Source organism: Schistocerca gregaria, chromosome 2 (genome assembly GCF_023897955.1).
Source record: "Schistocerca gregaria isolate iqSchGreg1 chromosome 2, iqSchGreg1.2, whole genome shotgun sequence".
Taxonomy (NCBI): Eukaryota; Metazoa; Arthropoda; class Insecta; order Orthoptera; family Acrididae; genus Schistocerca; species Schistocerca gregaria.
In genome coordinates, this window is record NC_064921.1 from 807,892,751 (window position 1) to 807,920,617 (window position 27,867).

Below are 27,867 nucleotides of genomic sequence, written 5' to 3' on the forward strand. Positions count from 1 at the left end.
AAGGGCCATCGATGCCTGGCGTACGAGAAATCCTAGGGGCATTAGAACAAAGTAAGTGAAGACATTACAGGATTATTTCTGTATCGACGATATGCTTTTTCATAAGTACAGACCTTACTTTTCCTCAGCTTTTCACTTAATAAACTTAACCGTTTCAGAATTCTCTCGCAATTGCATCTGCACAATATTTTAGTGAGGTGACACTGTAAAATCCGCTATGTTTTTGGGAAAGGAAGCGGATTCTAACATGACAACCAGAGAAATGTGTAAGTCTTACTCAAAATTTGCTGCTCATGACGATTCCCTTAAAGTTATAAATCGTTAACAAGCCAGGTCATAATAAGTCACTTCTTTTATTGCATTTTTGCGGAATTCCTTTTAGATACTACAAAACCTAAGTGTAGGCATGGAGGGGCTCCACTTCACATTAAAAAAAACCCAAAGAAAGTGATAGTCGGCTTGACTTTAGAGCGCCGTTTCTCCTGCAGCGCTTGGCATTTTCCCTACAGTGACTGCCTGAAACAGCCGCCACTACCGCTCTACCCACACATGACCTGCCGATTGCGCATCTACTGGCAACGTTATCCTTCGTGGACTCTACCAACCTGTCACCCGCCATATGGCTCGACAATCAGTAGTGATAGTCATTGACCTAGCAATATGTCGACGGTATTTTATGCTTCAATTTTCTCATTTTGAGAGAACGGAAGAGCGACTTGCTTAATCAACATCCAATATCAACAGACTATGCTGTCATCTTCAGGTCTTAAAATCTTTTGCTGTAAAACACGTTCATTTCACGTTGACTTCACGCAAAAGATATCAAGTGGATAAAAACAGCATATTATAAAAGGTTTGTCGTTGCTAAAATATTTAAAAACGTAAAGTAACTTGTGCAACAGTCATGTTCAAGGAAAAGGAATTTTTTTAAATGTTTAGGACAAACAAAGAAGTAGGACTGATTACATATCACAAAAAGTTTGCTGTCTTTTAAAAATGATTAAAAATCAAAATGTTTAATGTTTGAAGCCAATCATTCAGGTAATAAAATTAGATATATGTGGGCAATAAAAGAAAGAAGCAAATCAGGTAAGGAATATGGGGACTTTACTATTAAAGAACACAGTAGAATGGTAAATGACAGCATGCAGGCAGATGAAGTATTTAATAACTACCGCCTTAAAGTAGCTCGGATGATTGGCATGGACAGTTCAAGTGATACGTAAATATAATATGCAAGAAGCAACGCCTCATACGTACAGGTACATCACAAATAATCCCTGCTCTGTCAAAGATTTTAAGAATGTAATCAATTCTCTCAAAACGAAAAAGTCACAAATAATGGACAATACATCAAGTAAAGTAAAGTAATCCCGCTCTTTAGAAAGATGCACTGTATTTAATTGTATATCCACCACGTCAGGGCCACAGAGTATATTTCCAGACAGACTTTGATATGGTATTGTCAGGCCCCTTTATAATACGGGTAGTAAGAGAGATGATAATAATTCCCGACAAATCTCACTACTTAATGAACTTATCTCAAAACAAGATATTAAGTGAATCTCAATTTGGATTTCATAAAAGCCGTAAGGTGTGGCCGAGCGGCTCTTTCGCTTCAGTCTGGAACCGCGCGACCGCTACGGTCGCGGGTTCGAATCCTGCCTCGGCCATGGATGTAACTTACCATGTATGATTGTAAGGTAGACAACTTTCAGAGGTGGTAGTATGGACCGAAACAAGAAATAAAGTCTATTAAATGTGAGCTCGGAAATGCATGCCATAAGACCTATGGGATTTGTTCGGTAGAAGATATATGTTTCACAGATAATATGAAAAAGTGCTAATAGCTCCTCAGGTATCCATGTTTACCAGACTTTTTTTCTTGTTCTGGTCCATAAACCATCACTGAAAGTTGCCCATCTTACGATCTTAGCAACAATATGATCGGTACACGTTTTCCACTGTTAGGGATATCAGAACGATTTTCGCATGTAACTTTCCACTCCGCCATTTCCGGAGCAGGGTCCTTACCTCAAACTGAAGCATTTACTCTTCTGCGCCATCCCTGATAGTTTTTAGCATCATCACCGAATCACACTGTATATACGCCTGTCAGTTCCTAGTTGCTTCACATCCAATAGTCACCGATGTCTCCTGTATTAACTGCGGGCAGGCAATCTCGCTGTCGCTTTATACTATAGTTATTTATTCAGGATATACGTTCATACGTCAGGCACGATAGCAGTGTGGCACAAACTTGTCTTTAAACCATGCTTCTAATGGCTGCTAGAAGTCCTCGTTTTATGTACAGAGAGTGCAATTGTCGTTTGCGGTGAGGTCTAGACCTCCATTTACTGTAACTGCTCACCGTAATATACAGCAGTTCTCGCCGTTTCTCTTTCGATGACGTTTTTAAGTCTTCAGCGTATTTCTTAACTTGCCTGCCTGACGGTTACACGTGTGCTATACTTTAGAACATTAAAGTAATAGGTAAACTTGGTCTGACCCCACACCCAGGAATAAAAAGAATTTGACTACCTTCTGCTACTAACCCCTGTTTGCTTGCCACACATTGTTCTCAAGACACTTTTTTTTTTCTACTCAGAGCAGCTCTCGCTCTTGTCTGGTGACCTTGGCGCAGCAAAGCACACAACATGTTTACGTTCTGCTTTACCGTCCCGTCACGACCCACCGTGGCTTTGCTGTTTCCTTCTAGGATACCTATCTGTAGAAACCCTTTTCTTGTCTCTCTTTTTTTTTTTTAAGGAAAAACGTCTTAAGAGATATCCGAGCCACATTCTCCTCTTGTTTGCTGAGTAGATACAATTGTGCAATTGTGTTTCAGTGTTGCTACTCCAAAGCAAGACTTTTAGTAAAAACACTAGAATGACTGCAGGCCAGCAAACACAAATTGTTATTACTGGATGACATGCTTAACGGAAAGAGGAATAGTTTTCCCCGAAACCTGTAAAGGGTCTCTCGGAGATTAAACAACTTTTGGTTATTTTTATACGTTCCATTATCGCTGTTGGATTTGCAGGAGCGGCAGCTCGCACAGTGGCACGTGTCAAGTGTTGAAGAATATCCGTTGTGTATCGTAACAGTTGCAAGTAGATACGTTTACAGAGTAAAACGTACGGCCCTTTCTAGTTAATAGAGGAGGAACAAAACTGTAATGATGAAAGATTCCCTATGTCGGCCCGAGTGAAAACTGGGACGCAATTCTACAACGGGCTTTCCATAAGTAATGCAACACATTTTTTTTCTGAAAGCAGATTGGTTTTATTCAGGATTCCAATACATCATATTATTCCCCACTTGTCTGGGAACAAAACCGTATTTTTAACAAAATCTCCGTTGAATGCGACGGCCTTACGCCACCTTGTTCGGCGGGCGTCTATGCCCGCATGGTATCATCCCACGTAGAAGCCAACGACTTGCTGCGTCAGTAACCTCCCCACCATCCACGTAATGCGTCCCGCGGAGTATATCCTACATTGGGCAAATACATGGAAGTCGGAAGGTGCGAGATCCGGGCCGTGGGGTGGATGAGGAAGAACAGTGCAATGAAGTTGTGTGAACTCATCTCGCCGCGCGGGATTAGCCGAGCGGTCTAGGGCGAAGCAGTCATGGACTATAAGGCTGGTCCCGGCGGAGGTTCGAGTTCTCCATCGGGCATGGGTGCGTGTGTTTGTCCTTAGGATAATTTAGGTTAAGTAGTGTGTAAGCTTAGTGACTGATGACCTTAGCAGTTAAACCCCATAAGATTTCACACACATTTTGAACATTTGAACTCATCTCGGGTGCGCATACTTGTGTGAGACCTTGCGTTGTCACGGAGAAGGAGAAATCGTTTCTTCAGTTTCCTGAGGGCAGCACAATACACTTCAGAGCTGATCGTTGCACCAAGGGAAAGGAAATTAAACAGAATAACCCCTAAAGAGTCCCAAAAGACCCTCACCATGACTTTACTGGCTCAGGGTGCGGCTTTGAACTTTCTCTTCGGAGGATAGGTGGTGTGGCGCCTCTCCATAGATTGGCACATTCTCTCCGGTTCGAGGTGATGAACTCATGATTCATCGCCTGTGACGATGTTCGGCAAAAAATTGTCAAGGTGAGCTTCGTAATGTGCAAGCAATGCCGCACAAATGGTCCTTCGTTGCTCTGTATGGCCTTCCTTCCGTTAGGGACGAGAACCCCAGCGGCCACACACATTTAGCTATCCCAACTGGTAGACAAGCGTGTCAGCACTACCAACAGAGACGGCTAGTTATGCAGCGAGGTGTTTGATTGTGATCCTTCGATCACCTCGAATAAGAGTTTATATGGATATGGTGTCTGTTCTTCCGAACATCTCCGAAAGAATAGACACCATTGATGACCTGCAGCCGTGTAGAACGGAATTAGAATTATATATTAATACCTTCAGCTGCTGACAGGCGTTGATAGTATATCAACGGGGACAGGTGAAAATGTGTGCCCCGACCGAGACTCGAACCCGGCATCTCCTGCTTACAAGGCAGGCGCTCTATTCATCTGAGCCACCGAGGGCATAAGGGATATGCCGACTGCAGGGACTATCTCGCGCACGCCTCCCGCGAGACCCACATTCTCACCTTATAGGTCCACGCACTACATTCGTAGTGTCCCTACCCAACACACTCATTACTCGTGGAAGACATTCTTACCACGTCCCGTAAGACTTCCGGTAATATGTAATAGAGCCTTATATTTTGGAGAGCGAAATCCAGTGGGCCCTTGAAAATATAGCTGATAACAAAACTAGTGGACAAGATGAAATACCAGCAGAATTGTTTAAAGTCACTGGAAAGGATGCATGAAAGTGCAGCACTCAATATGTCAAAAAATATGGATCAAGCAGCAGTGGCCAGATGACTGGAAAAGATCAGTATTCGCCCCCTTCCAAAGAAGAGAAGTTCTTAAGAATGCTCAGATTGCCGAACAATCACACTTATCTCACATGCTAGCAGAATCATGTTGAAAATTTTACAAAATAGACTTCGCCAATATCTAGATCGAGAGCTACCAGAAGAACAACCTGGATTAGGAAAGGAAGAGGAACTAGAGATCAAAATGCTAACATTCGGTGGATGAGGGATAAAGCAAGAGAATTCCAGAGAGATGAGTGCCTCTGCTTTATTGACTACGCCAAAGCCTTTGACTGCGTCGATCACAACAAATTATAGAACGTACTGAAAAACATGGGTGTACCAGATCACCTCATTCATCTGATACGGAGTTTATACCTAGACCAAGAAGCCACAGTGAGAACTATGTAAGGAACAACGAAATGGACAAAGATTCAGAAAGGGGTCCTGCAAGGCTGCATACTGTCACCGCACTTATTCAGTCTGTATGCAGAACATGTTATGAGGAATGCGAGGCTAGATGACGGAGAAACAGGAATTAAAATAGCTGGAATAAATGTAAACAACCTCAGGTACCCAGATGATACGATCCTGTTGGCAGAAAGTGAAGTGGAATTGAGAACACTCCAGCTGAAGGTGAAAGACGAAAGTGAAAAGGCCGGTCTTAGGCTGGATGTGAAGAAAACGAAAATTATGGCAACTACACTTACCATGTAATATAGCAGGAGAAACCATGTAGGTAGTGACCACATTCAGTTATCTCGGTTCCCAGATCTCTGCTGACGGCGACTGCAGCCATGAAATCCGGAGACGCATGTTGCTCGGTAGACAGGCGATGTCAAACATTGACAAGGTTATAAGGTACAGAGATATAACACTCGCAACAAAGATCCGTATTGTGAGGGCTATGGTCTTTCCAGTTGTGATGTATGGATGTGAGATCTGGACCATTAGAAAGGCTGAACGACGAAGAATTGACTCCTTCGAATTGTGGTGTTGGAGGAAACTTCTTAGAGTTCCATGGACTGCAAAGAGAACCAACAGATCAATATTGGAGCAAATAAAACCAGGTTTCTCCCTGGAAGGTCTAATGTTAAAACAACAGCTGACCTACTTTGGACACACAACTGTCAGCAGCTGAAGAGTGTAATTCATAGTTCTAGTTTCGAATAAGAGTGTCCGCACGTTCCTAGACCGCATGAGTCACAGCTCTGTGAGGCCGGCCGGTTCAAATGGCTCTGAGCACTATGGGACTTAACTTTTGAGGTCCTCAGTCCCCTAGAACTTACAGCTACTTAAACCTAACTAACCTAAGGACATCACATAGATCCATGCCCGAGGCAGGATTCGAACCTACGACCGTAGCCGCCGTGCGGTTCCAGACTGTAGCGCCTAGAACCGTTTGGCCACTCCGGCCGGCGAGGCCGACTGGCATGCGGAAGATTGGACAGGATTGCATCACTTTGTCGTAATGATGACCGACCCCTCGCCCGACGACTCACCGTGATTTTGTTTACTGCCAGGTCTCAGTAGGCATACTCCAAGCGCCTATGAATATCTGCGATGGTCTGGTTTTCCGCCAAAAGAAACTCAGTGTTTCGAGCGCATCCTCGTTACAGACGCCATTTTGAATGCTACGTATAGCGCCGCTATCTGTCGGAACTTTATGACACTATAGGACCTGAAGCGGGAATCTTTAACGATGTCCCAATACGAATTTCGCCTCTTTTCAACCGAAATTGGCAGAGAAAAAAATTGTTGCGTTACTGATTGAACGACCCTTGTACAAATGTTTTATGCAATATGGTTTCATTTCTGTGGAATCTTATACAGTTCACATCTACTGATCGTCGGGGCATGGACTCTGAATCTCAGTTCAATATTACAAATGTGTGACAATATACGAATGATTTTCCCGTTGTAATGCTGTTGCAAATCAGTATTTACGAACTGCGGTCTTTGGCAGGTATTAGTATACCATTCAGGTATATTTAGCACTACGTTGTATTCATCGTACGTTAAACACGGAAGCCAACATTGGCCGTGTGTTGCTTTTCGTTTGTACTAACTTCGCTGGATTCTCCTACTCGCGGAACTGAATTTACGCCCTGTCGAGTACAGTCGCTTACGAATGCAAGGGCATGTTTATGCTACAGGTTGTGTAAAGAACTGGAGGGATCTATGAAATGCCTTTAAGGTCCTTGACGCGACGAAGGGAAACAACTACACCTCTTCCTAATTGGGGGGGGGGGGGGGGGGGGGAGGGGGCAGAGGAAACGCCACTGTGTGTGACGACTATCGTAACTAGCCACTTGGAATGTGAGAACACTGCTACAGTAAGGGAAACTGCGAAACCCAAAACTTGACGTCAACGACTGTAAATCGGCGTTCCTGGCATATCTGAGATGAGATGGCACCTACCAAGAGACTTTTGGCTTGAAGAATACCGAGTCACAAGAGTCACGCCGCATTTGATCAAGACAGTCCAGAGGTAAGAGGAATTGGAGTGATTTTAAGGAAAAATCGCTGCCTAACGTGTCAAGTGAAATGAGCAATACAGCTCTAGGATAATATTAGTCAAAGTTCAAATTAAACTAATGTACGCTATAGTAATACAATTGTGCACGCCAACATCCAAAGAAGTGGATGTGATAGTTGACGAAATGTTGTTGTTGTTGTTGTTGTCGTCTTCAGTCTAGAGACTGGCTGGATGCAGCTCTCCATGCTAATCTATCCTGTGCAAGCTTCTTCATCTCCAAATACCTACTGCAACCTACATCCTTCTCAATCTGCTTAGTGTATTCATCTCTTGGTCTCCCTCTACGATCTTCACCTTACACGCTGCCCTCCATTATCAAATTGGTGATCCCTTGATGCCTCAGAATGTGTCCAACCAACCGATCCCTTCTTCTAGTCAAGTTGTGCCACAAATTCCTCTTCTCCCCAATTCTGTTCAGTACCTCCTCATTAGATACGTGATCTACCGATCTAATCTTCAGCATTCTTCTGTAGCTTCACATTTTTAAAGATTCTATTCTCTTCTTGTCTAAACTATTTATCGTCCATGTTTCACTTCCATACATGGCTACACTCCATACAAATACTTTCAGAAATGACTTCCTGACACTTAAATCTACACTCGATGTTAACAAACTTCTCTTCTTCAGAAACGCTGTCCTTGCCATTGCCAGTCTACATTTTATATCCTCTCTACTTCGACCATCATCAGTTATTTTGCTCCCCAAATAGCAAAACTCCTTTACTATTTTAAGTGTCTCATTTCCTAATCTAATTCCCTCAGCATCACCCGACTTAATTCGACTACATTCCATTATCCTCGTTTTGCTTTTGTTGATGTTCATCTTGTATCCTCCTTTCAAGATACTGTCCATTCCGTTCAACTGCTGTTGCAAGTCCTTTGGTATCTCTAACAGAATTACAATGTCATCGGCGAACCTCAAAGTTTTTATTTCTTCTCCCTGGATTTTAATAACTAATCTAAATTTTTCTTTTGTTTCCTTTACTGCTTGCTCAATATATAAATTGAATAACATTGGGGAGAGGCTACAACCCTGTCTCACTCCCTCCCCAACCACTGCTTCCCTTTCGTGTCCCTCGACTCTTATAACTGCCATCTGGTTTCTGTACAAATTGTAAATAGCCTTTCGCTCCCTGTATTTCACCCCTGTCACCTTCAGAAGTTGAAAATTAGTATTCCAGTCAACAATGCCAAAAGCTTTCTCTAAATCTACAAATGATAGAAACGTAAGTTAGCCTTTCCTATTGTCTCCGTGCTCTAAAATTTCTACGGCATTCAAAGTGATCTTCCCCGTTGTCAGCTTCTGCCAGTTTTTCCATTCGTCACCAGATGGTAGAGTTTAGTCATGGCTGGCTTCCCAAGACTATCAGTACTTCTAATAGAATATTGTCTACTCCCGGAGCCATGTTTCGACTTAGGTCTTTCAGTGCTCTGTCAAATTCTTCACGCATTATCATATCTCCCATTTCATCCTCATCTATGTCCTCTTCCATCTCCACAATATTGCCCTCAAGTACATCGCCCTTGTATAGACCCTCCATATACCCTTCCAATTATCTGCTTTCCCTTCTTTGCTTAGAACTGGTTTTTCATCTGAGCTCTTGATATTCATACAAGTGGTTCTCTTTTCTCCAAAGGTCTCTTTAATTTTCCTGTAGGCAGTATCTATCTTACCCCTAGTGATATACACCTCTACATCCTCACATTTGTTCTCTAGCCATCCCTGCTAAGCCATTTTGCACTTCCCGTTGATCTCATTGAATCGTTTGTATACCTTTTTGCCTGTTTCATTTACTGCATTTCTATATTTTCTCCTTTCATCAATTAAATTGAATATCTGTTCTGTTACCCAATGATGTCTACTTGTTCTTGTCTTTTTACCTACTTCATCCTCTGCTGATTTCACTATTTCATCTCTCAAAGCTATCCATTCTTCTTCTACTGAATTTCTTTCCCCTGTTCTTGTCAATCGTTCCCTAATGCTCTCTCTCACACTCTCTACAACCTCTGGTTCTTTCAGTTTATCCAGGTCCTATCGCCTTAAATTCCCACCTTTTTGCAGTTTCTTCGGTTTTAATCTACAGTTCATAACCAATACACTGTGGTCAGAGTCCACACGCATTATCATATCTCCCATTTCATCCTCATCTATGTCCTCTTCCATCTCCACAATATTGCCCTCAAGTACATCGCCCTTGTATAGGGCCTCTGAAAATGTCTTACAACTTAAAACCTGGATCGAAAATCTCTGTCTTACCATTATCTAATCTATCTGAAACTTTCCAGTGTCTCCAGGCATCTCCCAAGTACACAACCTTCTTTCATGATTCTTAAACCAAATGTTAGCTATTGTTGTAACCGCAGAAAAGCCAAGTCTAAATGCAGTTGTTCTCAGACGATACACCAGAAATCATACGGGGAGATAGAGTTAACAGGGGACGCCAGGCGTGTCAGAGGGGTCACAAAAGATAACGACGCAGCCAAATAGCCGAGGCGGCGGTCCAAGCGGCCAGGCAGCTGCGCGTGATAAGCAAGGAAGCAGACTCAGCTATTAAGATAAACAGGGCGCTCTGGGCAGGTCCCTTAATAAACAATAACTTGCAGTATCAACACTCTTGGCTAGAGGGAGAAGTCTGGGAGCGGAGAGAGAAAGAAAGAGGGCCCTAGGTGGGGACCGCACTACGTCATGAGGATCCAATGAAGGGCTCAGGACGCAGTGCGTGACCATATAGGGAGAGGCCCCTCTACCCCTCCACCCAGCTTCTGAAGAAAAGTACTGAAGTTAATACTAAAACAATCCCTAATAAGGAAAAGTTGCACTCGACGCTACGTCATGCCAAGCGCTGGCGGGGTCGAAGGGGAAGAGCTAACAAAACTCGGAGGCACGCCGCTCCGGGGATCTCTCTCTCTCGGGTTTAGGCAGCGACGGTAGTCAGCGTGAGTAGCAGCCGACTTGGGCTGAGGGCGGGCTGCAGGCAGACAGTTGGAGATAGTCGCCGATGAGCGTTTAGGCAGCGACCGCGGGACTCTGACGTAGGGTGCTAGTGTGGGCAGCAAAGTGCTGGAAAGTTCTATCAGGCAGCCAGAACGGTGGAAGTCAGTCACCGTCTCTGTAATGGGCTTGGCTATTCTGTAGGTACAATCACTACGCAGTTAGGGTGATCTGTATTCTTTATGAATAAATTAGAACTTTTATAACGTCCATACGAGTTTACTTCTACCAACATCCTAGCCTTGTACCTTCACACCAGGGAATTTAACATCTTAGCCAGATCAAAAGTCTCCCTCTCAATTAGGTCAACCGGCTAATTCCCGTTTACGAACCGTGTCGCTCAATCCCTCGCAAAACCCACGCTTGGGACGCGACATAAATAAAAGTTTTGGTGCCAGGTGTGGGGTACCACAAAGGCATATAGGCAAAAAGGAGATAGGAGCCAGTAGATTTTGCTACAGCGACTGTGGCAATTAGCAGGAAGTTGTGGCGACTCGCAACTTTCAGCATTAGTAGCCCCACTACGACAGAGTCCAGAGAAGTAGTCCTCGCGGGTGCAGGGCAACGCAGGATAGCGGCAGCACGACGCGGAGCGACGAGGCACAGAGGTGCCTAAGCAGCCAGCGTTCGAGACCGGGGGTCCGGGCCGAGCAGCGGCAGCAGCCGTAGCAGCGGCAGCCGAGGCGAGCGACGGGGTCGGCACAGCCCAGCAGAGCGGCGGCCGACGCATCGCGGCAGCGCGGAACAGCGCGGGCATAGAGAGCACAGAGACAGCGCGGAGCATCGCGGCACAACGCGGGACAACGCGGATCAGCGGAACAGACGGCGCACCACAAGAGAAGCGGTACATATAAAATTATATTAAGAATTTTGTATCTTGTATTGTAAAGTGCTAACATAGTTAAGTTGGTAAGATGGCCCATACTAACGAAGTTCCGTCATCCTCCAGTAGCGGTAAGATATCAGTGAAAGAAGCCTTGTGTATAGTTCCAAAAGTGTTCGAAGGAAATAAGAGAGATCTTAGGGAGTTTATTGAAAATGTAGACGCTGCATTTGAACTTGTGAAACCGGAGGAACACGAAACGTTACTGAAGTTTGTTAAAGCCAAAATAACCGGAGAGGCCAGATCGAGGCTGCAAGTAAGGGAACGCACGGGGACATGGCAGGAAGTAAAACATGTTCTAGAGGAAAATTATGCGAGTAAGCGTACCATTGACTACTACGCGTGCAAGATATTTCAATCGAGACAGGGACAAGGAGAGCCAATTGCGACATGGGCAAGCCGAATAGATGAAATGCAAAGGGATTTCAGGGAAGCAGTAAGCAGAGTTACGGCTAGGGAGAACTTAAAGGGCGCAATAGAACTGGTTGATTCACTAGGAAGAGCATGCTTTATACAAGGGTTAAGCAATGATAGAATACAGACGATAGTAAGAAGTAGAGGCGATGAAATCACGCTAGCAGCGGCCGTGGAACTAGCATTGCAAGAAGAAAGTGCAATACCGTCAATGAAAGAGCGGGGACTAGCCCCAAGAGTAACTTTCAACCGGGGAAAGGAAACGGTGAAGAATACCAGAGATATTAGAGATTTGAAATGTTTCAATTGTGGATTGAGAAGGCACATGGCAAGCAAGTGTAGAAAGAATAGGCCAGAGGGAAGAGTACGGATAATGACGGGCAAAGAGTTTACGAATTTTTGTTACGGGTGCGACAAGCCAGGACATACAGACGCGGAATGCCGGGTAAGATTAAGAAAAATTCAGCCGATAGATACAAGAGACTTTAGAGGAAATCATAGGGAAGCTGATGGAGGGTTACGAGAGTGGAGGTGCCCACAATGTAATCTACCAGGGAACTGTGGAATTCCGTGTACGAGGGTAAAAGACGTTGCTTGTTTCAAGTGTAAGCGGCCGGGACTTTACGCGAAAGATTGTCACGCAGGGCCCTGGCACGCATGGAGAAAAGGCAGGGTGCCAGTATCGAGCAAAACCGGTAAAGTGGTGCAGGGAAACTAAGAGGCGGCAAGGCCGCACAGTCGGGCCTTGTTGCGATAGGTAAACCCTCAGTTAGGGTAATCGACTGTGCAACAGAAAATGACGTTTTGGTTTTATACTGCATAGAATTAAAAAGATATTTGAAGTTGCTAATAGACACTGGAGCACAGTTGTGTCTGCTCAAGAGAACGAGTATTCCGATAAATAGTACACTTGCAATTAATGAAGCGGAAAGGCTTCGGCTAAAAGGTGTAACCAGTGAGGCCGTCAGCACAATAGGTACGGTACAGGTACACTTAAGTGTGGACGGTTCTGAGCAAGTAGGGCAAAAATTTCACGTGTACGGGAGAGGATTAGATATTCCGTACGACGGACTGATAGGCAGAAATTTCTTGACAGAGCATAGAGTTAAGTTAGACTATGCAGGTAAAATAGTTAGACTAAAAGGGCGAGATATACCCTTAGTAGTAGAGGAAGAGCCAAAGGGACATGAGAACGAACAAGATTCAGAAGTAGGCGGGGAAATAGGGCCCCGAGAGGAAAAAATAATGTTATTAAAGGTGGAAGGAAATGTAAAAAGGGGAATCGAAAAGGAAATGATTATTCCTAGGCAGGAGATTGCACAAGGGGTACATGTACCTGAAGCGTTAGTAAAAGTGCGAAATGGGAAATGCATAGTAAGTGCATTAAACTTGTCAGAAGACAGAGTGCAGTTAGGAAACGTCAGGTTAATGACGGAAGAATTAGAAAAAGTAGGGAAAATACGCGAAGTAAAATGTTGTACTAATGTCATAGGAAAGACAGAAAGTCGTACTAGTGTGTTGCGAAGGCAATTAAGAATGGATCATTTGAACGCTGAAGAGAAAAGCGCTCTAGCAGAGGTTTGCGCGGAATACGGAGATGTATTTTATCTACCAGGGGACAACCTGTCCTATACTTCCGCAGTGAAGCACAGAATACCGATTGCACCGGAACACGCGGGAAAGGTAGTAAACGCTAGACCGTACAGGATCCCGGAAGCGCAAAAGGAAGTGCTAAGGGAGCAAATAGAGCAGATGCTAAGAGATGACATAATTGTCGAGAGTAAGAGCGCTTGGAACGCACCGTTACTGTTAGTTCCAAAGAAGCTAGACGCTAGTGGCAAACAGAAATGGAGAATCGTAGTGGACTACAGACGATTAAATGATATCACTGTAGGCGATGCATTTCCACTACCGAATATCTCCGAGATACTGGATCAGTTAGGGCAAGCTAAGTACTTCTCGACGCTTGACCTCGCAAGCGGGTACCATCAAATATTGACGGACGAGAAGGACAGAGAGAAAACGGCATTTAGCTCAAACTATCAGCATTACGAATACAAACGAATGCCGATGGGACTGAAGGGAGCCCCAGGATGTTTTCAGAGACTGATGAATACAGTCTTGGCAGGTTTACAAGGAGTGAAATGCTTTGTATATCTAGACGACATAGTATGCTATGGGAAAAACCTGCAGGAGCATAACGAAAAGCTCCGGGAAATATTTGACAGGTTGCGAGAGCACAATTTGAAGCTGCAACCAGACAAGTGTGAATTCCTGAGGAAGGAAGTAATCTTCCTAGGTCATTGCATCACTGACAAAGGAATATCACCAGATGTGGCGAAGGTGGAGAAGGTGAAGTTCTTCCCACAGCCAAAGACAACTAAGGAACTAAAAGGGTTTCTCGGATTGATAGGTTACTACCGCCGTTTCATTGCTAACTTCAGCAAGATTGCGAAACCTCTCCATGAGCTCTTAAAAAAGGGAGTGGAGTACCGATGGAGCGAACGTCAGAACAATGCGTTCGAAGAACTAAAAGAGAAATTAATAAACCCTCCGTTACTTCAGTACCCTGACTTTACGAAACCGTTCATCATTACAACGGATGCGAGTAACGCAGCCTTGGGTGCAGTGTTATCGCAAGGTAAGAAGATTGGCGAAGACTTGCCCATCGCATATGCATCCAGAGCATTGAACAAAGCCGAACTAAATTATAGCACAACGGAAAAAGAGTTGTTGGCTATAGTTTACGCAGTAAAACAGTTCAGACCATATGTATATGGCAGAAAGTTCACTGTAGTGACAGACCATAAGCCACTAACGTGGATATTTAGTGTCAAAGATGCGAGTTCGAGACTCCTGAAGTGGAGACTGAAACTCGAGGAGTATGATTATGAAGTAATATACAAGCCAGGAAAGTTAAATAGTAATGCGGATGCGCTGAGTAGAATAAGGCATGAAGGGAAGGAAGAGATAGATGCGAAGCAGAAGGTGGAGACAGAGATCTCGGCAGCAAAAGCAAATGGGGAAGAAAGTTCCGTAAACGTGCGGCAAGCACAAGTGTCGAGTGAAATAGAACAGGAAACGGATAGTGGTGAGGAAATTAGTCCCGAAGAAAAAGAAAATATACTAAAGGAAATGCATGACAATCCCTTGGGAGGTCACCAAGGAATGCACAGGACACTCGAAAGAATTAAAGCATACAAGCAGTGGCGCGGAATGAAGCGTGACATTGAAAATTACATTAGGAAATGCCCATCGTGTCAAAAGAATAAAAACACGCAAATGAAAACTAGGATGCCCTTAGAAATTACAGACACAGCAGAAACAGTATTCGGAAAGTGTGCGATGGATATAGTGGGTCCACTAGATGTATCTAATACAGGAAAAAGGTACATGTTAACATTCCAAGACGATCTGAGTAAATTTACCTTAGCAATCCCAATTGACAAACAAGATGCCGAAACAGTAGCTGAGGCATTTGTGGAAAACGTAGTATTAAGGTATGGAATTCCATCAGTATTATTAACAGATCAAGGGTCTAACTTTCTGAGTGATGTATTTAAAAGTGTATGTAAATTGTTGAAGGTAAAGCGTATAAATACTACAGCGTACCACCCTGAATCAAATGGTGCACTAGAAAGAAGTCATAGAACTATTGTAGAGTATCTCAGACACTTTGTAACAGGAGATCAAAGTTCTTGGGACAAATGGCTACCGTATGCAATTTTTGTGTTCAACACTACACCACACAGCAGCACAGGATACACACCATTTGAATTACTATACGGAAGAAAGGTTAATATACCAGGAGTACTGCAGCAAGAAACACAGCAGGTAAGTTACAATTATGAAATGTATGTAAATAAACTAAGAGCGAGAATGCAGGAAGCCCACAGAGTGGCCAGAGACTCGATTATAAGAAGTAAGAAAATCAGTAAGGAACAGTATGACATGAAACAAAATCCAAAAAACTTCAAGGTAGGAGATAAAGTATTACTGCACGATGAGTCGGTGAGACGGGGTAGATCTCGGAAATTAGATTCACAATGGAGAGGTCCATTTGAAGTAGTAAAAGTGGAAGGTCCTAACGTAGTAATAAAAGTTAAAAGAAATAAGGAAACAAAAGTACATGCCAACAGACTGAAACAATTCTTTTAAAATTCAGGTATGGCACTCAAGTGGCAGGTCGTGAAATTCGTCATAGTGATAACAGCATACTACATCACTGCATCAGAGCATGCAACAAATAAGTACCAAGTGACGCCATTTCCGAGTTCATCAGGACTATATTACGATAATAGAGGACAGGTAGAAATATACAGTACCACATGGAGAATAGTCACATACGTAAATCTAGATATAATAACAGAAAGGTTTCAGAATGCAGAGAGGTATGGTAGGGCAGCGGTACAAAGGTGCCGAGAAACACTAACACAATTAAATGTAGGATTAATAGAATGCAGGGTACTAGACCAACAAGTAACCCATCATGTGGAAAAAATCACAGGATTGCAACTTTTAGTACAGCAGCTAACGAAACACGAGACCAGAAGGAAGAGAGGAGTATTCAACTTCGTCGGGCAGGTAAGTAAAATACTGTTCGGGACGTTGGACGAAGCAGATGCAGCATACTATAAGGAAAGAATAGACGCTATGGAGAAAAACTCAGAAGGGTTGTTGAGGCTAACAAAGGAACAGGTGGCAGTGGTAAGAGCCACATTGGCGGGAGTAAACAGGACGGTATATACACTAGAGTCAAATGAGCACGTTCTGAAGACAGGTATGCAAAGACTAGAACGATTCATGAAGGAATACGTGAAGGAAATCGATATAGGGTTTAAACGTGTAGCGTCCTTCGCCACAGTAACAGAGCAAGTATTACAACTATCGGCAGTGTTTGGTCAGATCGAAGAGGAATACGAACAAATGATAAATGCCATTGTAAATGCTCAGAAGGGAATACTACAGCCTCATATAATTAATCCAGTCCAAATTGTAAAATACCTAAGTTTAATACGGGAAGAACTAAAAGATGTAAAGTTTCCTGTTCCTCTTACGGAGTCCTCAGGTTATCTATTGTTAAGAATAATTGATTTAGATGTTTTCATCTCAGGTAGCATACTAGGATATGTAATTAATATTCCATTAATAAATAATAACAATTTCAATTTGTATAGAGTACTCCCACTACCAAAAGAAATTCCAAACATGAAAGGTAAATATGTGTACATACAGCCAGAGAAAGAATTCTTACTAATAGATGAATCCAAAAGGCAGTACGCGAAACTTTCTGCGGAGGAACTAAAATGCAAGGAGCTAAGTAAAAATAGGAGACTGTGCAAACAAGCATTCGCCTTGCTGTCAACATTCGACCACGAAGAGTGCGAAGCCAAATTGTTGCAACCGGTAAGAGAAATTCCGGAAGACTGTGTGCGAAAAATAGTCGCACTGAATCAGAGCCTTTGGACTCATCTAAACAGTAACGAATGGCTATATGTAGCACCGAAGGAAGAAGGCTTAACAGTATTGTGTGGAAGGGAACCACCAAAGGACCTAGTAATAAAAGGGGTAGGAAAAATTAGTTTTTACAGTAAATGTAAGGGGTATGGCACTAGAGTGTTCATACAAACAGATAGAGTGATTCAGAGTAATGTGACGAAGAAAGACATAGTTCCGCAGATCAATCTAGAATTCGATTGTTGCGTGGTAAACAAGGAAAAAAGGAATGTCTCAACGTTAGCATTAGATTTGCCGTTGGACCAGGTAATAACACAGTTAGACGACTTGAAAGTCGCAGGAAAAAGACTGGATGATGTCCAGAAGATGGTAGAGAGACAAGAGGAGGAAATGAAGTACTCCAGGTACTTCACACATTACTCCATAACTACGTATGTAGCCATATCAATAGTTATTCTAATCATAATAACATGCTGTTGTAAAAACTGTAAATGTTGTAAAGACCGTTTTAAAAGTATATGGAAATATTTTGAAGACAGTGATTGTTGTGGAAAAGTATGTATAAGAAATACCATAGTGAACCAATACCCAGAGACTAGTTCAGCTAGAAGACACAGTAATAAAGAAACTGAAGAGATAGTAATTTATGAAAGATGTGGAAAAGACCAAGGTGATACGGTCGCTTTCAGAAACAGACGTTAAATAACTGTATTTGAAATATGTAATTAAAATGTAACTGTATTTGAAATGTAATTCTAATTGAAATGTGAATGTATGTATCAATGAAAGTGTCTTTTGATTTTAATGCAAATGCTTTTGACATAACTGAATGTTAGGCATGTATAATGTAATTGTATTATTGTGTGTTTAATGAATTTGACTTTACTAAATGAAAATGAAAAATATAACATATCAGATGCTAATGTAATAAACAAATCTGTAAAGCATGTAATGGAAAAAAAAGAGTCACAATTGACGCTACTCTGAGGAGTAACGCCAATTTCCCTGGCGGGGGAGGTGTTGTAACCGCAGAAAAGCCAAGTCTAAATGCAGTTGTTCTCAGACGATACACCAGAAATCATACGGGGAGATAGAGTTAACAGGGGACGCCAGGCGTGTCAGAGGGGTCACAAAAGATAACGACGCAGCCAAATAGCCGAGGCGGCGGTCCAAGCGGCCAGGCAGCTGCGCGTGATAAGCAAGGAAGCAGACTCAGCTATTAAGATAAACAGGGCGCTCTGGGCAGGTCCCTTAATAAACAATAACTTGCAGTATCAACACTCTTGGCTAGAGGGAGAAGTCTGGGAGCGGAGAGAGAAAGAAAGAGGGCCCTAGGTGGGGACCGCACTACGTCATGAGGATCCAATGAAGGGCTCAGGACGCAGTGCGTGACCATATAGGGAGAGGCCCCTCTACCCCTCCACCCAGCTTCTGAAGAAAAGTACTGAAGTTAATACTAAAACAATCCCTAATAAGGAAAAGTTGCACTCGACGCTACGTCATGCCAAGCGCTGGCGGGGTCGAAGGGGAAGAGCTAACAAAACTCGGAGGCACGCCGCTCCGGGGATCTCTCTCTCTCGGGTTTAGGCAGCGACGGTAGTCAGCGTGAGTAGCAGCCGACTTGGGCTGAGGGCGGGCTGCAGGCAGACAGTTGGAGATAGTCGCCGATGAGCGTTTAGGCAGCGACCGCGGGACTCTGACGTAGGGTGCTAGTGTGGGCAGCAAAGTGCTGGAAAGTTCTATCAGGCAGCCAGAACGGTGGAAGTCAGTCACCGTCTCTGTAATGGGCTTGGCTATTCTGTAGGTACAATCACTACGCAGTTAGGGTGATCTGTATTCTTTATGAATAAATTAGAACTTTTATAACGTCCATACGAGTTTACTTCTACCAACATCCTAGCCTTGTACCTTCACACCAGGGAATTTAACATCTTAGCCAGATCAAAAGTCTCCCTCTCAATTAGGTCAACCGGCTAATTCCCGTTTACGAACCGTGTCGCTCAATCCCTCGCAAAACCCACGCTTGGGACGCGACACTATGACTAAGTTTTTCTCTGTGCAAAATTCTACCAGGCGACTTCCTCTTTCAGTCATTCCTTACCCCCATATTAACGAAATATACGAAGAAATAAGTAGCGTGATAAGACATGTTAAGGGAAGTGAAAACTTGATTATCATGGGGGGGAATACGAATCTGGATGAAGATCAGAAAGTGGAGATTGCCGGTGACTATGGACTTTGAAGAAGTAATGAAGGAGGAGCCCGATTAATCGTGTTCTGCTAGAGGCTGGGGCGGTGGCAAGGGGGGTCTATAGTTCCTCCCCCCCCCCCCCCCCCCCCCAAGTAGAATATCATATTACACTGGATAAAATGACTTTAGAAATCAGCGAATATGTTACATCAACAAATTCGCTCTCTTTTTATAACTACGTAGCAATATAGGTTGCAATGTATTTCAACATTTAACAAAACAATAAGAGCGGCAAATAGCGTACTATCCAAACCAATAAATATCATTTAACTTAAAATGGGAGCCTTATTATTTATTAATATACATTGAATGTATATTAATGTACGAGTACCACTTACAATAATCAAGAAAGCTAAATATGCCGGGTATGCCTACCAACACTTAAATTGCTGGCCCCAGACAAAAAATTCGAAATCGCCGGAGATCTGGGTCAAATCGTATTATTTTCCCGGGCACACACATTCTGTAGGCAAGTTTTTGTCCTGAACTCCAAAACAATTACCAAAAACTAAGCAACACCAAATTTTACCAATTTGTCGGTGGAGGACCCCAACTCTCCTTCTGTTAAGCGATATTCCCCCTTCGCCCCCGCCATTAGCCCCTCCCCCCCCCCCCCGCACCCTTGACCGACTTCTAGAATCGCCCCTGGCTAGAGGCACCAATTAGTTGTTACAGACACACTTTTCCTACATAATAAGAGATGAAGATACACCCTGACAGCCCCATGAGTCGTAAGGAGACAACAATCAATTACACTTTTAATGAAACCACGTTTTAGAAAGGAAGTTAAAGATTTCATCCGGTATCCAACTGCAAACATAGAAAGTGACTCCAGCCTGGTCCTGATGAAAAGTTCGCTCACATTCAGATGCCTGAAGAAAATGGCAGTAAAACAGAAATGGGAAATAGAAAAACTGAAAAAACAGACACTGGCAAGGCATTGTGAACAGCAAACGACAACCTAGCTAAAAATTTCCAAAATTTGGGGAGTAAAAGAAGACTGGGAACAAATTAAATCTGCTATATACAAATCAGCGGGAGAGAGAGTTTGGAAATCTAAATCCAAGAGGAAATGGATTACACAAGAAGTTAATCAGCTTACTGAAAACAGAAGACAACGTAAAAACGCAACTGATGAACAAGGAAAAGCTGATTACAAGAGACTGAGTCCATAGAGAAGTTAGGAAAGCAAAAGAAAGTTTTCTCGAGCAAATGTGCAGAATAGTGGTAGAAAAAATACGAGAAAGGAGACCCGATATAACCTACAGAACAGCAAACAAATTTTTAAAAAAAACTCCAAACAAAAATGTCCCGTACAATCGAAGATCAAGAGGAAAAAATGCTGTTTTGTGAAGACGTGGTGAAGAAATGGAGAGAATACATTGAGGAACTGTATTATGAAACACGCTTATCGGAGGATATAATATGACAAGAAGAGGAAGCAGACAAAGATGACAAAGGAGACGACATTCTGTATGGAGAATTTGAGACATCTCATAAACATGTACAAGACAACAAAGCAACGATCTTGACGACATTCCTGCAGAACTAATCAAGAATGTTGTTAAAAGCATGAAAATGATGCTGCTGAAAGTTATTAGGTCCATCAGGAGACACAGCAACCGAATTCCAGAAACGCATCATGGTTCTCTTACTGAAGAAGGCGGCAACTGCGACATGTGAACAGTATCGAACCTTAAGCCTATTGCCACATGCATCAAAAATTCTCATATTATAATTCTGAGAAGAACTGAAAATTAAGTGGATTCAAGAGGGGATTAGGTACCAGAAATGCGATTGTGGCACTGAAATAAATAAAGAAAAATGAACCGTAGGCCTGAAAGAGACATTTATTTTATTTTATTTACACGTCAAAACCGTAGGACCAAATGGAGGAGAAAATCTCCAAGGTCATGGAACGTATCACTAAATGAAATTATAACATAAAAGAAATAACAGATAAAAATAAAATGTTAATGAACATGAAAAAAGTCAATCCATGAATTCAAGTAAGCGCAATCAACAACACAACAAAAATCAGCTTCATTTTTCAAGGAACTCGACAGAATAGAAGGAATGACCCATGGGGGAACTCTTCAGCTTAGATTTGAAAGCGTGTGGATTAATGCTAAGATTTTTAAATTCGAGTGGTAAGAGTTAAGGAAGTCCGATCCAAATGCAGGTTTGATTTCTGCCGAGTATTAACTTGGTGAAAGATGCTTATTCTTGGGAATAAGCCAATATTGTTAACAAGAAATGACAGTAAGGAATGTACATATTGAGAGCCCAATATTATGCTCTGCAACTGGCAAGGAAAATGATGTCTTAAAGTTTTTCAGTTATTTAGCGTGACGGTTCAGTGTATCATTCGCACTTAAGATTAACAAGATACCTACCTAATACATACTATAAATAGGGCCTATTTCCAATAGTGCCACAACAGCTTGCGGGTATGCACTATAGCCGACGAATAATCTTTTAAATTTTATAGACTGAAGAGCCAAAGGAACTGTTACACCTGCCTAATGTCGGGTAGGCCACCGCGAGCACACACAGGTGACGCAACACGACGTGCGTGGACTCGACCAACGTCTGCAGTTGTGCTGGAGGAAACTGACTCCATGAATCTAACAGAGTTGTCCATAAATCCGTAAGAGTACAAGGGGGTGGGGGATATGTGTTCTGAACAGCATGTTGCAAGGCATTCCACATATACTCAATAATGTTCATGTCTGGGGAGTTTCGAGGACAGCGGAACTGTTTAAACTCAGAAGAGGATCCTGGAGCCATTCTGTAGCAATTTTGCATGTGTGGGGTATCGCATTGTCCTGCTGTAATTGCGCAACACAAGGAACTTGAGTGGATGCAGTTAATCAGACAGGATGCTTACCTACGCGCCACCTGCGAGAGTTGTATCGAGACACATCAGGGGTCCCATATCACTCCAACTGCACACGCTCCATGCAGGATTTATGGATTCATGAGGTTGTCTCTGTGTCCGTACATGTCCAATTGAAACGAGACTCGTTCGACCAAGCAACATGTTTCCAGTAATCAACAGTCCAATGTTGGTGTTGACGGACCCAGGCGAGGCGCAAATCTCTGTGTCCTGCAGTCGTCAAGGGTTCACGAGTGGGCCTTCGGCTCCGAAAGCCCATATCGATGATGATTCGTTGAATGGTTCGCATAATGATACTTGTTGATGACCCAGCATTGAAATCTGCAGCAGCTTTTGGAAGGGCTGCACTTCTGTGACGTTGAAAGATTCTCTTCAGTCGTCGTTGGTCCCGTTCTTGCAGGATTTTTTTTCTGGGGCAGCGCTGTTGGAGATTTGATGTTTTACGGGACTCCTGATATTCACGATACACTCGTGAAGTGGTACTACGGGAAAATCCCCATGTCATCGCTACATCGGAGATGCTGCGTCCCATTGCTCGTGCGCCGACTATAACACCACGTTCAAACTCACTTAAATCTTGATAACCTGCCATTGTAGCAGCAGTAACCGATCTAACAACTGCGCCAGACCCTTGTTGTCTTATATAGGCGTTGCCGAACGTAGCACCGTATTCTGCCTGTTTACATATCTCTCTGTTTGAATACTCATGCCTATACCAATTTCTTTGGCGCTTCAGAGTATACATAGAGTGTAACAAATAGGTATGGGCTAAGTTTCATTCCGCACACTTAGAGGAATAAAATTTTGTATGGACATGAACCGTGGAGCTTGCCCCGGTGGCGTGCCTTGCGCACCTCAGCGAAAAGATAGCCGTACAGTTGGTGAAATCTCAACCGAGGGACATCTGTTGAGAGGCCAGACAAGCGTGCTATCCCTGAAGAAGGGCAGAGGCCTTTTCAGTAGTTGTAACTGAAACACTCTTGATTTTATGACAATGATATTGTGACATCAACCAAAACGACCATGCTGTGGTGGTACTGCGTACAGCTGGAAGCAAGAAGAAACTGCAGCCGTAATTTTTCTAGAAGGCATGCAGCTCATCTCTATTTTTTAATAATGACGGCATCCTCTTCGGTAAAATATTGCGGGGGTAAAATAGTCCCTCATTCGGATAGCGGGGCTACTCAGAAGGATGTCCTCATCACAAGAAACAAAACTGGCATTCTATATGTCGGAGCGTGGAATATTAGATCCCTCAGTCGGGCAAGTAGGATATAAAATTTAAGAAGGAAGATGGATAAGTTGAAGTTAGATGTAGTGCGAATAAGTGAAGATTAGTGGGAGGAGGAAGAGGACTTCTGGTCAGGTGAGTAAAGGGTTCTAAATACAAAATCAAATACGGGTAATGCAAGAGTAAGTTTAATAGTGAATAAGAAAATAGGAACACGTGTAAGCTACTACGAACAGCATAGTGAACGCATTATGATAGCCAAGAGAGACACTAAGCACACACCGACCACAGTAGTACAAATTTATACGCTAATTAGACCTGCAGATGATGAAAAAATTAAAGAAATGTTTGATGTAATAAAGTAAATTATTCAGGTAGTTAAGGGAAACGAAAATTTAGTTGTGATGCGGAACTGGAATTCGACAGTAGCAAAGCGAAGAGAAGGAAAAATAGTAGGTGAATATTTACTAGAGAAAAGGAATGAAAGAGAAGTCCGCCTGGTAGAATTATGCACAAAGCATAAATCAATCAAGACTTTGTTGAAGAATCGTGAAAGAAGGTTGTATGCACTGAAGAGACCTGGAGACACCTGAATGTTTCAGATTGGTTGTATAATGATAAGACAGAGTTTTCGGAACCAGATTTTAAATTATAAGACATTTCCAGCGACAGGTGTGCACTCTGACCACAATTTATTGGTTATGAACTGTAAATTAAATGTGAAGAAACTGGAAAAAGGTAGGACATTAAGGCCATGAGGCCTAAATAAGTTTAAGGAACGAGAAGTTGCTGAGAGTTTCAGAGGGAGCGTTAGGCAACGACTGACCGAAACAAGAGAAAGGAATGCAGTAGAAGATGAATGGATAGCTTTGGGAGATGAAATAGTGAAGGCAGAAGACGATCAAATAGGTAAAAAGACGAAGCCTAGTAGAAATCCTTGGATAACACAGGAGATATTGAATTTAATTGGTTAAATGGAAAGTATAAAAATGCAACAAATGAAGGAGGCAAAAGCGAATACGAATGTCTGCAAATGAGACTGACAGGAAGTAATAAATGGCTTTTCAGGAACGGCTATAGGACAAATTTAAGGATTTAGAAGCTTATTCCACTACGAGAAAGACAGAGGTCTTTGGAGAAAAGAGAAGCATTTTTATGAATTTGAAGAGCTTAGATGGAAAACCAGTCCTAAGCAAAGAAGGTGCAGCTGAAAGGTGGAGAGACAGCATAGATGTCCTGTACAAGACAGATGAAATTGAACGCAATATTATACAAAGAGAAGAGGACACAAATGAAGATGAGATAGGAAATATGACACTGCGAGTTGAACGGTACAGAACACTGAAAGACCCAAGCTGAATTAATGCCTCTGAGCAGAAGACATTCCGTCAGAACTACTGATAACCTTGGGAGAGACAGTCATAACAAAACTATTCCATCTGGTATGCAAGATGTATGTGTCAGGCCAATACCATCAGACTTCATGAATAATATACTAATTTCAATTCCAAAGAAGGCAAGTGATGACTGGTTTAAAAGGCATTTTACTTACAGAAGTTACACATGTGCTGTTGCACTTGTTCGTTGACCTTAGGGATATGATTGCGTTGCTGTATAGTAATGTCAATGGAGTATATGTTTACAGTTTTTTTGTGACTCCAGTGCTATTTTTATGCAAGGTTTTAACCGTGATTTACATTGTTAACACGTTGAAACAATTATAGTAAATGAGATATTTCGGTGGCTTTGCGATGTCTAGAGAACGTTTGCTCATTATGTTTTTTTGCATTTGTTTACTCCAGTCGTTTGGTTTTATGTAATTAGGTTGTTTCGTTTTACTATTGGTACATCCTGCATTCGTAGGTGTTCCGGTTAGTGAGGTACACGACTTCGGTTGCTTTGCAGGTGTAATTCATTACCTCACTGATTTATGTAATTATTATATGCATATAAAAACATTTAAGCAATATAAATTACATGGTCAATTTTATTTTCCTCGAGTACCAATGGTAAATTTTTATTATTTGATTTTATGACTATATGATTTTTGTTGTCAGCACTTTACTTTCATTCTGCGTTTGTTTCCATGTTCAGAGGCCTGAAGCTGACGCTTTTTCGCGTCGAAACTGGTAGCATTATTTAAATAAACGACGTTTTAATTACAATACAATGGTTGGTTTCAGTTTTCATCATTAAAGTGCTTCAGCTAATGCTGTTGTCCCACTGTCTTCGATGGATTAGCAGGCGTATCAGTATAGTGCGAAAAGTGGCAATTGACTCTAAATAACGAGAAGTGTGAAGTCATCCACATGAGTACTAAAAGAAATCCGCTAAATGCCAGTTACACGATGAGTCACAGAAACGTAAATGCTGTAAATTCAACTAAATACTCAGGGATTACAATTACGAGTAACTTCAGGTGGAACGAATACAATGATAATGTTGTGGAGAAAGACTGCGATTCATTGGCAGAACACTCAGATAGTCGAACGGATCTACTTAAGAGACTGCTTACACCACGCGTGTGCGCCCTATTCTGGAGTATTGCTGTGCGGTGTGGTACCCGTATCAGGTGGGATTGACGGATGACATCGAAAAAGTTCAAAAGAGGACGACTTGTTTTGCATTATCGCGAAATATGGGAGAGAGTGCCACAGATATGATACATAAATTGGGCTGGCAGTCATGAAACAGTGGCGTTTTTCGTTTCGGCATGATTTTCATAAAATTTCAGTTACCAGTTCTCTCCTCCAATTGTGAAAATATTTTGTAGGCGTCCACCTGCACACGGAGAAATCATCATCATCATAATATAAGAGAAATCGCAGCTCGTACAGAAAGATTTACGAGTTCGTTTGTCCTGCACGCCGTTCGAGAGTGGAACGGGAGAGAAATAGCTTGAAACTGGTTCGATGAACCCTCTGCCAGGCACTTAACTGTGAATTGCAGAGCAGCTGTAGATATCTATTTCATTCTTTCTTTTGATGAAACAGACGTTATGGGGGCTATGAGCAGTCGATAGACTTGTCACTGTGTCATTAACTTACCGCCCTATAAAAAATAAACAGCCTTCCAAGGGAAAACAAACTCCACGTTGTAATAGGTCATTCCTTTTCAAAATGTCAGAAAACGCCTTCTTTTGTCCCGATGGTGCCCACTGCACAAAGACCTGAGTCATATAACAACTTTACTGGTTGGAAAGAAATATATGCTCTGTCGAAGGCCACTAATTGATGAGCGTACTTGTGGCTCAGTGTTCAAGAGAAAAATTGGAATATTGGAATCTTGTAATCCTTTCGAGTGGTGTACATGTAGAGAATTGGCTAATAAATATAATAAAAACGAAGTGAACTGCGCTGCTGGAACAGTAGTTGTCGATACCAGCATTATTTCCCAATTCTGCACAGATCAATATTATCTCAACTGGTATTCTGAAAATTTTCATATAATTTTATACACAGTAAGTTATATTTCGAGATAAAATGTATGAAAAGGAGTTACTTTATAAAATATTTTATCTTGGATGTTATAATCGGTAAGCACTAGTTCTGAATGTACAGTTAAAATAGTTTTTTTTAGAAAGATTTGAAATTACAAGTTATTTGCAGGCTTCAAATTTCTGTTATTAATTACGCAATCCTATACTTTTTACTATGTTTATTTGTGAGTTCATTTATGAAATAATAATCGAAATTAATAATGTAACGAAAGCTAGTGGGAATCCATTTGTTAACAAAAATTGTAAACCCTCTGGAATATCGTTATTTCCGCTGAGCGTGGGAGTCGTAAGCTTACTTCTGATGTGATCAGACGTATTTTTGTGTAATAGGTGCGAATAATGTAATTTCGGTTTTGTTAATGTGAAAAATCAAAATACTGTGTGATATACTGAAATGTGAGAAAATCAGTGGAAAACTTACTGAGTTAAAAAATTTTGCAACAACAATCTTCACATTTATTTAGTTCAAACCAACCGTGAGGACCTGATGTTAGATTTTCAGCTTCAAGAATCAGACTCGTAGACAAAAGAACTGGAACCATCTCAACATGACAAACTAAGTAAACTTGTAAGTTTATAGTAATCTCCGCTCCTCTCAAATTGTCATAAAATACTTTGCTTATTAATTAGGTGGATTGGCCATTGTGTAATGTGGACAACAGATGGAAGAAGGAAGGAGGGGGGAGAATGCACACTGCAACACCTACATTTACATCTACATACATACTCCGCAATCCACTATACGGTGCGTGGCGGAGGGTACCTCGTAACACAACTAGCATCTTCTCTCCCTGTCTCATTCCCAAACAG

At 42.2% G+C, this 27,867-nt stretch overlaps 1 protein-coding gene and 1 non-coding gene across 2 annotated transcripts in view; both read right to left on the minus strand.

Annotated features, from left to right (window-relative positions):
- LOC126335095 (uncharacterized) overlaps positions 1 to 27,867 on the minus strand; it is a 499,726-nt gene that overhangs the window by 317,704 nt on the left and 154,155 nt on the right. The window lies entirely within an intron of this gene.
- Positions 4,481 to 4,555, minus strand: Trnat-ugu (transfer RNA threonine (anticodon UGU)). The gene has a single exon. It is a non-coding gene; the product is annotated as a tRNA-Thr (tRNA).